This window comes from Rhinichthys klamathensis, unplaced genomic scaffold, assembly GCF_029890125.1.
Source record: "Rhinichthys klamathensis goyatoka isolate OS25496 unplaced genomic scaffold, OSU_Roscu_1.1 h1tg000262l_1, whole genome shotgun sequence".
In the NCBI taxonomy this organism is placed as follows: domain Eukaryota; kingdom Metazoa; phylum Chordata; class Actinopteri; order Cypriniformes; family Leuciscidae; genus Rhinichthys; species Rhinichthys klamathensis.
In genome coordinates, this window is record NW_026606783.1 from 680,173 (window position 1) to 692,452 (window position 12,280).

Sequence of the window (12,280 nt, forward strand, 5' to 3'; positions counted from 1 at the left end):
AGTAATTGCTGCAAAAAAAAAATCATCATTTGCCATCACAGAAATAAATTACATTTTAAAATATATTAAAATAGAAAGCAGTTATTTTAAATTGTAATAATATTTGACAATGTTGATAATGTTAGTGTTATGACTATATTTTTGATCTAATACATCTAGACTTGGTGAGCATTGAAAATGTTTTACAGAGCCCAAGCTTTTGAACGGTATTGTATTTAATTAGTTACTTATAATTATGTAATCATAATTACTTAAAGTGTTATAATTTTCATTAATTATAATTATATAATTTTGTTATTTATATTATCAACTTATTATTTTAACATCTTAAACTGATTCAAGAAGTAGAGAGATCATATGCACTAAAGAATTGTATGAAGATAAATAGTTCAGTAAAGGGAACGAGTCATTGACCACTGACACTATAAAAATAGTTTTTTAATTGTGATTTAAAGGTAGAAACAGAAAAAAAGATCACTGAGTCAATAATGGTTTCTTATTTGATGGAGGTGCAGGTTTCAGAGGGATAAATAGCTCCCAGTTTAGACGTTTTGTATATTATTTTAGCATTTTTATTTACATCATGAAGCTCATTTAGTGCTGAACAATGAGGATAACCGTGTAATAATTACCCAGGCGACACAAATCAACCTCAGGGAGGGCAAAACTGCTCTAGTGAGTGGACGCTGTCGCTGCTGTCTTTATTTGGTCTTATGATGCCATTAATTCCACACTGACCTCCAAGGGAGGCTGCCTGCTCCATCTGTTCATACCTACCGTCCGGAGAAAATAACATTCACTTTCATCATCGCAGCTCCTCCATGTATCAGATAGAGATGTTGTACTAAACAGAAATTGCCTTTAGGCGGCTATGCATCATTGTTCACATATCCGTGCCCTTTATCTAGAGAACATTTAGGTCATCTGAGTGTAGAGGTTATTTTGTAATTGATGCAAAAGTAGATGTTAAGAATAAGGATTACATTTTTATTTTATGTATTTGTTTTACATCCTAGTGATTCTACAAATGTCTTTGTCACTGAAAAAGTGGTAAAGACTGTTTATAACACTTCCTTTGGTACGTAGGTGGTGTTACTTGAGATTGGCTCGTTGTTTGTGTGGGCAGTGTGCTTCAAGACTTCACATCTAATACTTGATTATTTATTTATTTAGGTTTTAAAATGATTTTTTTAATGTTTTTATTAATTCATTTTTCCCATCTGGACAAAGAAGCTGTGGTTTACTAGTATGTGCAGTGTAAAATGCAACGCTGATATCTGTGAAAGACTTTTAGATTTATCAATGACTTTTATGTGTAATGTGCTTTTGTGTCAGATTGCAGTGTTTTTGGCACTAACTAATGATTATTCACACTAATGTTGACGTTATTCATGTTGTCTAATTCTCTAATTGTAATATTAATCATAAGTATAGTTGAGTGTTGTATAAAGTATAAGATCGATTGATTAGTCCCAGATTGCAAAGCGATGAAGGTGAATATTTTACACAAAACTCAGATTTCTACAGACCCTCACCCCTATAACAGGGTGTGAATGGTACGTTCCCTGCTTTCCTCCTCACTACAGCTGCATCTGTAGCTCTGTGTCCCTGAGCAGGCAATGTCTCAGCATTCCTGGCCATAGAGGAGCTGCTTCTGGAATAAAAACGGCTGCAGAATATAAGATGTTCGTTTAGCTGTTCTTCAGCCTCACTTTAACTGCAGTCTCAGGCTTATCAGTCCTGCTTTCAGCTTATCTGCACTCTTCAAGGAGAAATACAAAATGTCCACGTCGGGAACTCTGGACAGCAGCATGAGAGATTCTTGTAGGTTTCCAGACACTCTTTTTTTAATTCAATATTGAGTAGATGGTTGTAAGGTTAATTTGATGTGCTGATGTATCGCAGTTTTGGCTTCATTTCAAGGGATCTGAATTGGTGGTGTGCAGTCATTGTTTGTCATCTTTGGGTTTGGCAGGCTTTAGTAAAGGAATTTCAGCGCAGATTAGGATGCATACTGTGGCTTTTGTGTCTGTATGCCTTTTCATTACCAGCCATCATAATGCAAGCCTATGCTGTGCTTAGAATTATATTTTTTATAAAAGACTTTGGATACATCAAATTTAGATGTTGCTGTAAATCTGTTTGAAAGACATCCTTGCCATGGAGTTGTTGTAGCTATTAACTTGAAGTTGGGGTTCGTATTATTCCTGCTGTTGAGAGCATTGCTGTAACATGACAATGTCTTAAAGAGCCAAAGTACTGTTTGCTTAACTTGTGTTGTGTGCCTTCAAACCGTTGGGCCAATTGGTTTATTTTTGACCTGTAGAGTTGTAGAGCTGCAGCCTCGTGGCTCATGTATTACAATCTCATAAAGTTATCTCAGAGATTAAGCATTCACTAGAGATAATTGATATATTATATTATATTATACGGCGTGAGCTACTGAAGCATAAAAGGAGGAACGACGACATGTTATGTTTTGTTTATGTATGTGCGGCAGTCGTCCGTGAGGGGCTGCCACTTTTACTTTCGTTTTGTTGTTTGTTTATTTTGATATATTAAAGTGTTTGAAAGTTCGCCGGTTCCCGCCTCCTCCTTCCCTTATCAACATACCTCTTTACACTTATCAACGCTGCCCGCAAATTTTTTTAATAAAATAGCTCAGCTACTGAATCGCTACATTAGATTTCTCAGCAACGAGGGGGTTACTTCGCTATTTTGAAGTAATTAAACTCACAGCTTCATTGTTAATAGAGAGAAGCTGAACAGACGCAGGTACGAATATCTCTCTCTCTCTCTCCCTCTCGATAATTAATTCAAATAAATGCTATAATTCATTCATTCAAATAAATGTAATCTTACGCACTACTTTATCTCTTTGTCTGATTGAAAGCAGGCAGAATGCTAGATCTAAAACATGTTAATAACCGTCAATTTTACCCTTCCGGTCAAATATTGCACTGCAAACATCAATGATAGCTTTAAGTTGTCAATGGTGGCAAATGACCATGGTATAAGCGGGATAATCCACGGCTAGCCGTGCATTAAACATTTTTAATGCACTTCGCGGAGGCAGCCACCCTCCACTTCGCGTCGGGTGGTTCCTTGCCTCCATTTCTTGCATTAAGTAAGGGATAATCCATGGCTAAATAATTTTAACACTAGAACGGCCATGACGGTCATTTTGACCGTTTTGAATTTTATATCTGCAATAACTTTATTGAAAAAATAAATAAAATCCTGCTGGTACCTGACTTTTCCTAAAAGTGTCTGTATTTTCATTTAAAATGTTTTACATATAAATTACACAAGGCAAAAAAAAAAATGAACATTTACATTTTACCTATTTCGGCCATAGACGGACATATTAACCGCACTGAATTTCGCTGTATTCTTTTGTTAAACTTGTTTAAATGTACAGTTTGTTTTTGTTTTTAAAAGATATCCTAATACAATAAATGCATTAATCTCTCAATTGGGTATTTATCATTAAAGATATAGAGTTTGGAATCTAGCGGTCAAAATGATCACTTGTGGCAGTTCTAGTTGTTATGGAATTCTGGCACTTCTAGTGTTAATGCACGATGTGGAGACAAAGAACATCCCGGCTTGAAGCAGACCTATTTTCAAAGGTTGTATAGTTTGTGATTTGTGCGAGTTGTATGTTTTCTAACATAAAGTTGGTAGAACATTTAGGTTTGAAAAAATCTAAGCAAAGGGGTTACTTTTTATTTTAAGGTGTCCTTGTGACAGTGTAATTATACATTTACGTACTGAGTAATATCAAGTAACAACATGTACTTACTATAGGGTATGGGGTTAGGAATAGGGGTTGGTTTAGGATCAGTTGCTTGTAATTATGTGTAATTTACTGTTATTACTACAGTAAGTACATGTAACGTGTAACAAGGACACTGTAAAATAATGTTACCAGCAAAGGTTCTACTGACACAAACCAGAGACTATTTAGTAATTCTAAGTTAGTAAATTAGTAAAACTAGTAATTCATTGTACATCCTAATTGACTATGGTTGTTGGGCAGAGTAGTGATCTTGAACCACCCATGTGTTGAAAGAAGACAGTGTTCATACATTCCTCTGTCTCTTTCCTCTTTCTGTTGCTGGATTCTGGGGTTCTGTGTGCAGAGGCAGGTCAGCTCCTTAGAATGAGTCATTAACCTGTCTGGCCCATGGGCAGAACCGGCATTACCATCCGCTGCCAGATGCTCCACTGATTAGCACTGCATTTCTTCTGCTGCATTTTCCTAATAGAAGATTGATGGTTTTAAAGGGATAGTTCGGCCAAAAATGATATTTAACACATGCATTACTCACCCTCAAGCCGTTCGAGATGCATATGTCAATCTTGTTTCAGACGAACACATTTTCAGTTATTTTAAAAAATGTCTTAGATCCTTCAGTGGATATAATGTGAAGCAATGGGGTCCACCTCCTTCAAGTCCCAAAATGTGCATACATCCTTCACAAAAGTAATCCATCCGGCTCCAGGGGGATAAACGAAGGCCTTCTGAGGGTAATCCGTGCGGTTTTGTCGTAAAAATATACATTTATAAAACTTTATAAAAGAAAATATCTGACTTCCGGCAACGATCGATGCGCGTTCACGGGTGATGGAAGTCGGCTTACGAGGTAGGACGTAGCGTAGGAACCGTCGTGATGTAGACGTTGTTTTGCTCTGCTCTCTGGCTGCGCAGGCGCGTTCGTTCTACGTCACAACGGTTACTACGCTACGTCCTACCTCGTACCAAAGAACGTATATTGACAAGAAGTGAAAGCCAATAGAACGTTCCATTGCAACACCAGCGCCCAGCCGCAGCCCTACGCGTCCGCCATTTTGGGGTGAAAGCGACTTGGCAGTCATATATTATACATATATTTAGTCCAGTGCAGAGGTCATTTTTAGGTTGAAATAATTATGTGATTATTTTAATTCACAACAGTTAACGTTATATCCGTTAAAAAGAAGTTGCTACTAGGCTTTTCCCCCACATAACTTGAGACAGGGAAGTTCAAGGATTTAATTAATTATATTACTCTCTACATTAAGTGTGACAGGTAAGAAGAATAAAAAGTGATGTAAGTTCATAAAGTTATAACGTTAGACCGTTTCCCAGGAGGTACACATAACCTTACATACAAAAATAAGTTCAATGAAATAAATGAATTCAGCAAATAAATGTAATTGTACTAAAATGTAAATGTTGGACAATAAATATATAACAGCAATAGAATAGCTTTACAGTAAACTGTTTTTTTGCAGTACTATCTTATATTAATGACCGTTAAAGCAAGCCTATGTCAAACAAAAAAACACAGCCACTGTCCAAAGTGGCAATTATATGATAACGGACACCGCAATGCATCATGTTAAGATCATCATGTTTGTAGCATGATCCAGGGGATTAAAACGTACAAAATATATTTCAGGCCTAGTGGAGTTGGTAACTAATAATAGTAGTAAATGTGTAGAGTTGCATAAAATGGAAATACTCACTAATGCAAGAAAAAACGTCTCTGGTTACCCACGTAACCGTAGTTCCCTGAGAGGAGGGAACGAGACATTACGTATGGGGAAATCCATTTTCCTCGAATCATGAAGTCTGATAGAATAACTCTTTTGCTTGCAAATAGCCAATGGCGGTCCCGCCATCACCTGATTGGCTGACACTGCTCAATATAGGTGACGGCGGGCGCCAAAAACCTCAGAATCTTAGATGAACGAGAGTAAGGAGACTGAGAGTCCCTCCCACACGGCAGGTTACGTAATGTCTCGTTCCCTCCTCTCAGGGAACTACGGTTACGTGAGTAACCAGAGACGTTCCCTTATCGAGTCGGTCTCTCGACATTACGTATGGGGAACAATAAAACCCCCGCCGCGTGGGAGAAACCCCGCCCAGCTCTCAGGAACAGACACCGGACCTGGTTGAAACATCTATTGGCACAGAGCCAACTCGGCATCTGCACCAACGAAGGCCCCTCCCATCAAGCTAAGCACGCTGAACTGAATGGAGGGAGATTGTAGCAAAGTGATTGGTGCTTGGGAAAATACTGCCGGCTATGAATGCGGGCATAACAAAGGGCACAATATAGTGAACATGATAGCTATGCTAATAATAACTCGCACTGTCTGACGACTAGTCGAACCGTGGCTAGAGCGCGCGCCATCGGGGCAGTCTAGCCTAGTCCAACGACAGCTCAGCTTTCTCTCCCTGCACTGACAGACATGTGGTGCGAATGAAGGGATATCCAAGTTATAGAATCTCGCGAAGGTATTACGAGACGACCAACCTGCCGCGAAACAAATGTCTTGAATAGACATGCCTTTCGCCCACGCCCATGATGACGCCAAACTCCTAGTGGAGTGGGCGTGCACCCCTATAGGGAAACGGCTTCCCGGGAAGCATAAGCCAGCCAGTGCACAGCCTCCACTATCCAGTGAGATAGCCTCCGTTTCGACAGCGCGCCGCCTCTTAGCACCCGCGTAGCAGACGAAGAGCTGCTCTGAAGTTCGAAACTGGCTAGTTCTGTTCACATAAGCACGCAGGGCACGCATGGGGCACAAGCGTACTTCTGAGACTCTGAAACACTGACCTCATCCGGGCAAAATGCTGGAATTGTAACCACCTGGGCTCTGATGAATATAGAGCCATATACAGGGCTGTATATAGAGAATATACAGGGCAATATATAGCGGCGTAATAGTTACACATATCAGTGCGTTGTGTGTACACAGCGTCAGTTGCATCGTACAACAATTGTGAATACGTAGTGATCAGAATAGCCATTTGCACTGAAGGATAGGGCAAAATATGATGGCATAGATCATAACACATATCAGTGTGTAGTGTGCACAAACACAGCGTCAGTTGCATCGCACGACAACTATGAATACGCACTGCGTAGTAATCAGGATAGCCATTTGCACTGAAGGACACGGCAATATATAATGGCATAAATCATTACACATAACAGAGTGCGGTGTGTACAGCGTCAGTTGCATCGCACGACAACTGTGAACACGTACTGCGTAGTAACCAGAATAGCCATTGCACTGAAGGACACAGGGCAATATATGGCATAAATCATTACACAAAACAGTGTGTAGTGAGTACGTAACGCAGTGTCAGTTACATCGCGCAACAACTGTGAATACTTACGGTGTAATAATCAGCATAGCCATTGCACTGAAGGACACAGGGCAATATATAATGGCATAAATCCTTACACATAACATTGTGGTGTGTACGTAACACAGCGTCAGTTGCATCGCGCAACAACTGTGAACACGTACTTGCAGTAATCAGCATAGCCATTGCACTGAAGGACACAGGGCAATATATAATGGCATAAATCCTTACACATAACAGTGTGGTGTGTACGTAACACAGCGTCAGTTGCATCGCGCACCAACTGTGAATACACACTGTGTAGTAATCAGAATCGCCATACAGGGTAATGAATGTTGCGGCGGGGGCTGGGCGCCAGCCACCGGGGAAGCATTGACTGCTATATGAAATGGTATAGCTCATCCGCGGCATCATGCACGGGGACATAGATAGCCATCTCCTCGGGTTTCCCCGAGCTTCCGCTCTGCGATGTGTCTCCCGGGGGAGAGGCTTCGCCTATGAGGCGGGTAATACTGTTGGGGAGAGAAGCTCTTTTGCTGAGACATGTAATGTACTTTGTTATTGAAACAGAACACAGCGGTTTCAGAAACAACACATTCTCGTCGAACTCTGGGCGGGAACACGCCCTCTTCGCACGGGTCCGACGAACACGTCCCGCGCTCTTTCCTCCCTGACACGCACATCAGGAGCGCTGTTTTTTTTTTTTTTTTTTTTTACGCCGCCAAAGCGAGATCTGCGGCCGTGCGCAGTTTCCTGAGCAACTCGGGGTCCGGGCTTCCCATATCCAGGGACCCTAGGAGTCGTGTCTGGAAAACCTGCAGAATTGCCATCGTGTGGAGGGCAGATGCTGCATGTCCAGCTGACGTGTAACGTTAGGCTTTCTCAGCCATGTGAGCAGTAGCGCGACATGGTCTGGAAAGCAGTTGGGGGTCTTCCAGCCGGGAGAATATGCTAAACGAGCCGCGATGGCATCCTCGACGGGAGGCAATCGAGCGTAGCCCAAATTCTCTGCCCCTTCCACTGCAGTAGCTTGTGCATGGGCTCGGGCTGAGTAAGGGGAGCGCCATGATCTGGTGACATCCTCGTGGAACTCCGAGAAAAAGGGGGGGCGGGTCGCTTCAGCTTTACGGCCCGCGCCGAGGCCACCTTTCCGACGGCAGCTCCTTGGGCGCTGTCCACTCCAGCTCCATATCTGCCACAGCCTCAGTGAGAATGGCCATAAGCTCCGCATCCAAAGAGGCGAGGGCGCCTTCAGACGGAGACTCGGACCATTGGCATCGTCATCGTCGTAACCGAACGAGATAATTCCCGCGCTTCCTCAAGAGGGCGGTAAATGGCCTCAAGAGTAACTCACGGGCTCTGCCACGTGAGGATGGCGTGGACCTTGGGCCGACGTCAGCGCCTCAACAGAACCCGCGAATGGAGATCTCTGCCGTCTCCCGGTCCGCGGCTCGACGGCGGCAGACTGGGGAGAGGCAGGAGACACAAGGTCGTCGCTACGTGTAACGGCCAGCCTTGCACGAAGGATCTGATGGGAAGCTCCTCACAGGCGGGACATCCCGATCCCTCGAGTGCCGCCTCTGCGTGGTCCCGACCCAGGCACAGCACACAAGTTGTGTGCGTCCGGGGATTCGATGGGTCCACCACACGGGCGACAAGAGACATAATATAATCCACCGGAACGCGAGAGGGGAATTAAAACTCCTTAATATACTCCGCTCTGAATGCGTACATCAACGGTGAAAACAGACTCGAGTGAAGAAAAAAGATTCTGAGGTTTTTGGCGCCCGCCGTCACCTATATTGAGCAGTGTCAGCCAATCAGGTAATGGCGGGACCGCCATTGGCTGTTTGCAAGCAAAAGAGTTATTCTATCAGACTTCATGATTCGAGGAAAATGGATTTCCCCATACGTAATGTCGAGAGACCGACTCGATAAGGGAACTACCTCAAAAAACTGTTATCTGTGCTGTTGCCCAGTAACTCCAGTTGGAATTTTCACCCCAAAATGGCGGCCGCGCCACCGAAGCGCTACCTAGTGGCTGTTACCAGAAAAGCATCGGAGTTTCGCCTCTTGTTCTTCTATACTCTTTGCTCGTATGCCAACTTCCATCACCCGTGAATGCGCGTCGATCGTTGCCGGAAGTCAGATATTTTCGTTTATAAAGTTTTATAAATGTATATTTTTACGACAAAACCGCACGGATTACCCTCAGAAGGCCTTCGTTTATCCCCCTGGAGCCGGATGGATTACTTTTGTGAAGGATGTATGCACATTTTGGGACTTGAAGGAGGTGGACCCCATTGCTTCACATTATATCCACTGAAGGGTCTAAGACATTTTCTTAAATAACTGAAAATGTGTTCGTCTGAAACAAGATTGACATATGCATCTCGAACGGCTTAAGGGTGAGTAATGCATGTGTTAAATATCATTTTTGGCCGAACTATCCCTTTAATTAACATTATAATCAGTTTCAGTTTGATGGTTTTAATGAACATTGTCATCAGAATCTAGCCATATTCACAGTGAGCAGAACATGAAACTGTGTAGCCGTGGTTCTGTCCATTGGCCCTCATCTTAAACTGGGTATGAAATGGAATCTGCGATTTATTTATTTATTTTCCCCTATTGTGACGTACATCCGAGTGAAACGGCTTTTCGAACAAGAAAAATGTAGGGCTGAACTTGATTTTGTTCATGGGGAATTTATTTGACGGTTGTGGTTTGCTATTGGTCAATCTCATGTGAGTGACAGGTTTTCTCACCCTCACAGCAGTAAACACGTCATCAGAGAAGAGATGTCATTGCAAGAGGGAGGGGGGAAGTTATTTTGATTAAACATTACGGAGTAGGGGGAGGCTGCAGACCTGGAGCCGGCAGATATACGCCCCTGGCAGTTTTACGCCCTTGACAGTTTTACGCCCCTGTTGTTCCTGATGCGTCCAGTAGGGGGAGGCTGTACAGCGACACGAATTGAGTTATGCTAAATAATCTTTTTTTAAATTGTTATTAATTAGTTTATTTTGTATTGTAAATGAAAGGATACAAGACATTAACAGTGAGAAGAGAAAAAAACAAAAAAAAACAAGGGGGACATCAAAAGAGATTGAATTAGGCTACACAAACAATACAATCGTCTTTGTCAGGTGACGTCACACTCGTGATACACGAAGTGCATTATGGGGCGTAGCCGCCATTTGTAAGGTATCGATGCAGGGGTATTCTGTTGTTGGAGAATTGTGTTTTTCATTATTTTTTAAAACTAAACCATCCTTAACATGACATTATCATCATCATCATCAATACAGCAAACCTATCTTTGCTGTTACTACTGTGTCCTTCGGTGGGAATGTAAATAAATCCTGTACTCAGCTGTTGGTAAAATGTCCGTGGGTTTTAAGAGATTTATAGTTTTTAAATTGTTCACTGGTATATGCGCTTATACCATAAACAAGATAGTTGACAATGTCCCAGTATGAGGATGAGAAAGCAATGCGGGATCAGCACTCCAATTTACTGCAGTCAGCTCATATATGGATCTATGTTCTGAATGGATGACAATTTCTCCAAATAACGGTACCTGCCATATTTATCGAGTTTATTGTGGTACGGCATTTCCTCTGTTTTCTTGTGTTTCTCCAGTTTTGCGAGTTATTTACTTGTTATCTCTACTCTTGTAATCTCTTCAATGCTCACAGTCAGTAGCGATACCTCAAAAATGGCGCCTGCGGTGACGTCACACACAACAAACCCACGTGTCTGACAAAGACCGATTTTATATTTTGTCAATATAAAAAATTAAAGGTTCTTTATAACAGACTCAATTATATTATTTGTTTTAGAAACCTTTTAGAAACCCTAGTCTTCTCTACTCACTTTAAAATTCAATTTCTTTTTAATTTTCGTTTGTTGCCTGCAGTCTTTAGCTTGCGTAAGATGGCCTCTTCTTGTAAGACCCTGTTAACTCCTTGCATTAAAACATAGCCTACTCCACATGGTTTCTGGGGCAACATTATAGTATATTGGAAATATATTAACTTGTTTTTTTACAGTCTATGGTGTGAACACACAAAAGACACATTTATATTAGGCATATATGTATACATGGATGTAAATCTCTCTCTCCAAGTAAAGAGTTACTGCACACTCACTCAAATATTTTTATTATTTCCAACATCACACAATAAAACCCACATTAAAAACTTTTCCCATATTGGTTTGAATGTAAATTCTGGTTTGAGTTGTTTCTTATGAAATGATCTTATTATATAATTTATATCTTAATATACATTTTTTTTCTTAAAATAGCTTACTGGTCTGGACTAAAATGTAGGGTTCGTGCACTTAATGTGGGTTTTATCATACTCTGTCTTTACCAAATTTACCGTCATTTTCAATTTTCTCTGCACAGTCCATCATCGGTGGCCAAAAGAAATCAAAGTGGAAATCAAAGTGGCTTGACACTTTTTCCACTATTGTTCGACCAACAAGTGCTTGTGCCGTTGTACTTTGAAGATCAGGAGCAAATTGATGCAATCCACACTCACCTGACATCAATTACACACACACACACACACACACACACACACACACACACACACACGATAAAATCACCATGTATGTCCTTTTAAAAAATAGTTAAAGAAGAGGGTCAAACTATAGGGGAGTCATCATAATTAATAAATGGTGTTAATAAAAAAAAAATTGTGAACAACAATATTGTGTCTTTCTTTTAAATGGCCCTTGGAATTTTAGAAAAGGGATAAATTGTGTTTGTCTTCATAAAATGCTAGGACACTGTTTTGTAGCTGTATGACGACCAATAGAGAATAGTAGCTACAGCAGATATTTAGTTGAGGATCCATATGATTACATGGTACTGTCTAATGGGCTAAATTTGGTTAATATCTAAATGTAATTTTATATAAATTCATAATATATTTCACTCAGTCTCCCATAAAAACCTGTGAATAGGCCTATAACTGCAGCAGGTCATATACTTGTCATAATTGATCCAACTAAGTGTATTTTTAATTTTTCAATTCACAAAAACTCATAGTCTTTTGTAGGCTGAGTGAAGCCAAACTGAATATCTACAGACATTTTAATCCGTGCAGATCTACACTGTAG

General features: G+C 41.1%; 1 protein-coding gene across 4 annotated transcripts in view; it reads left to right on the plus strand.

Annotated features, from left to right (window-relative positions):
• Positions 1-12,280, plus strand: part of dtnbp1a (dystrobrevin binding protein 1a) — a 31,930-nt gene that overhangs the window by 6,290 nt on the left and 13,360 nt on the right. The window lies entirely within an intron of this gene.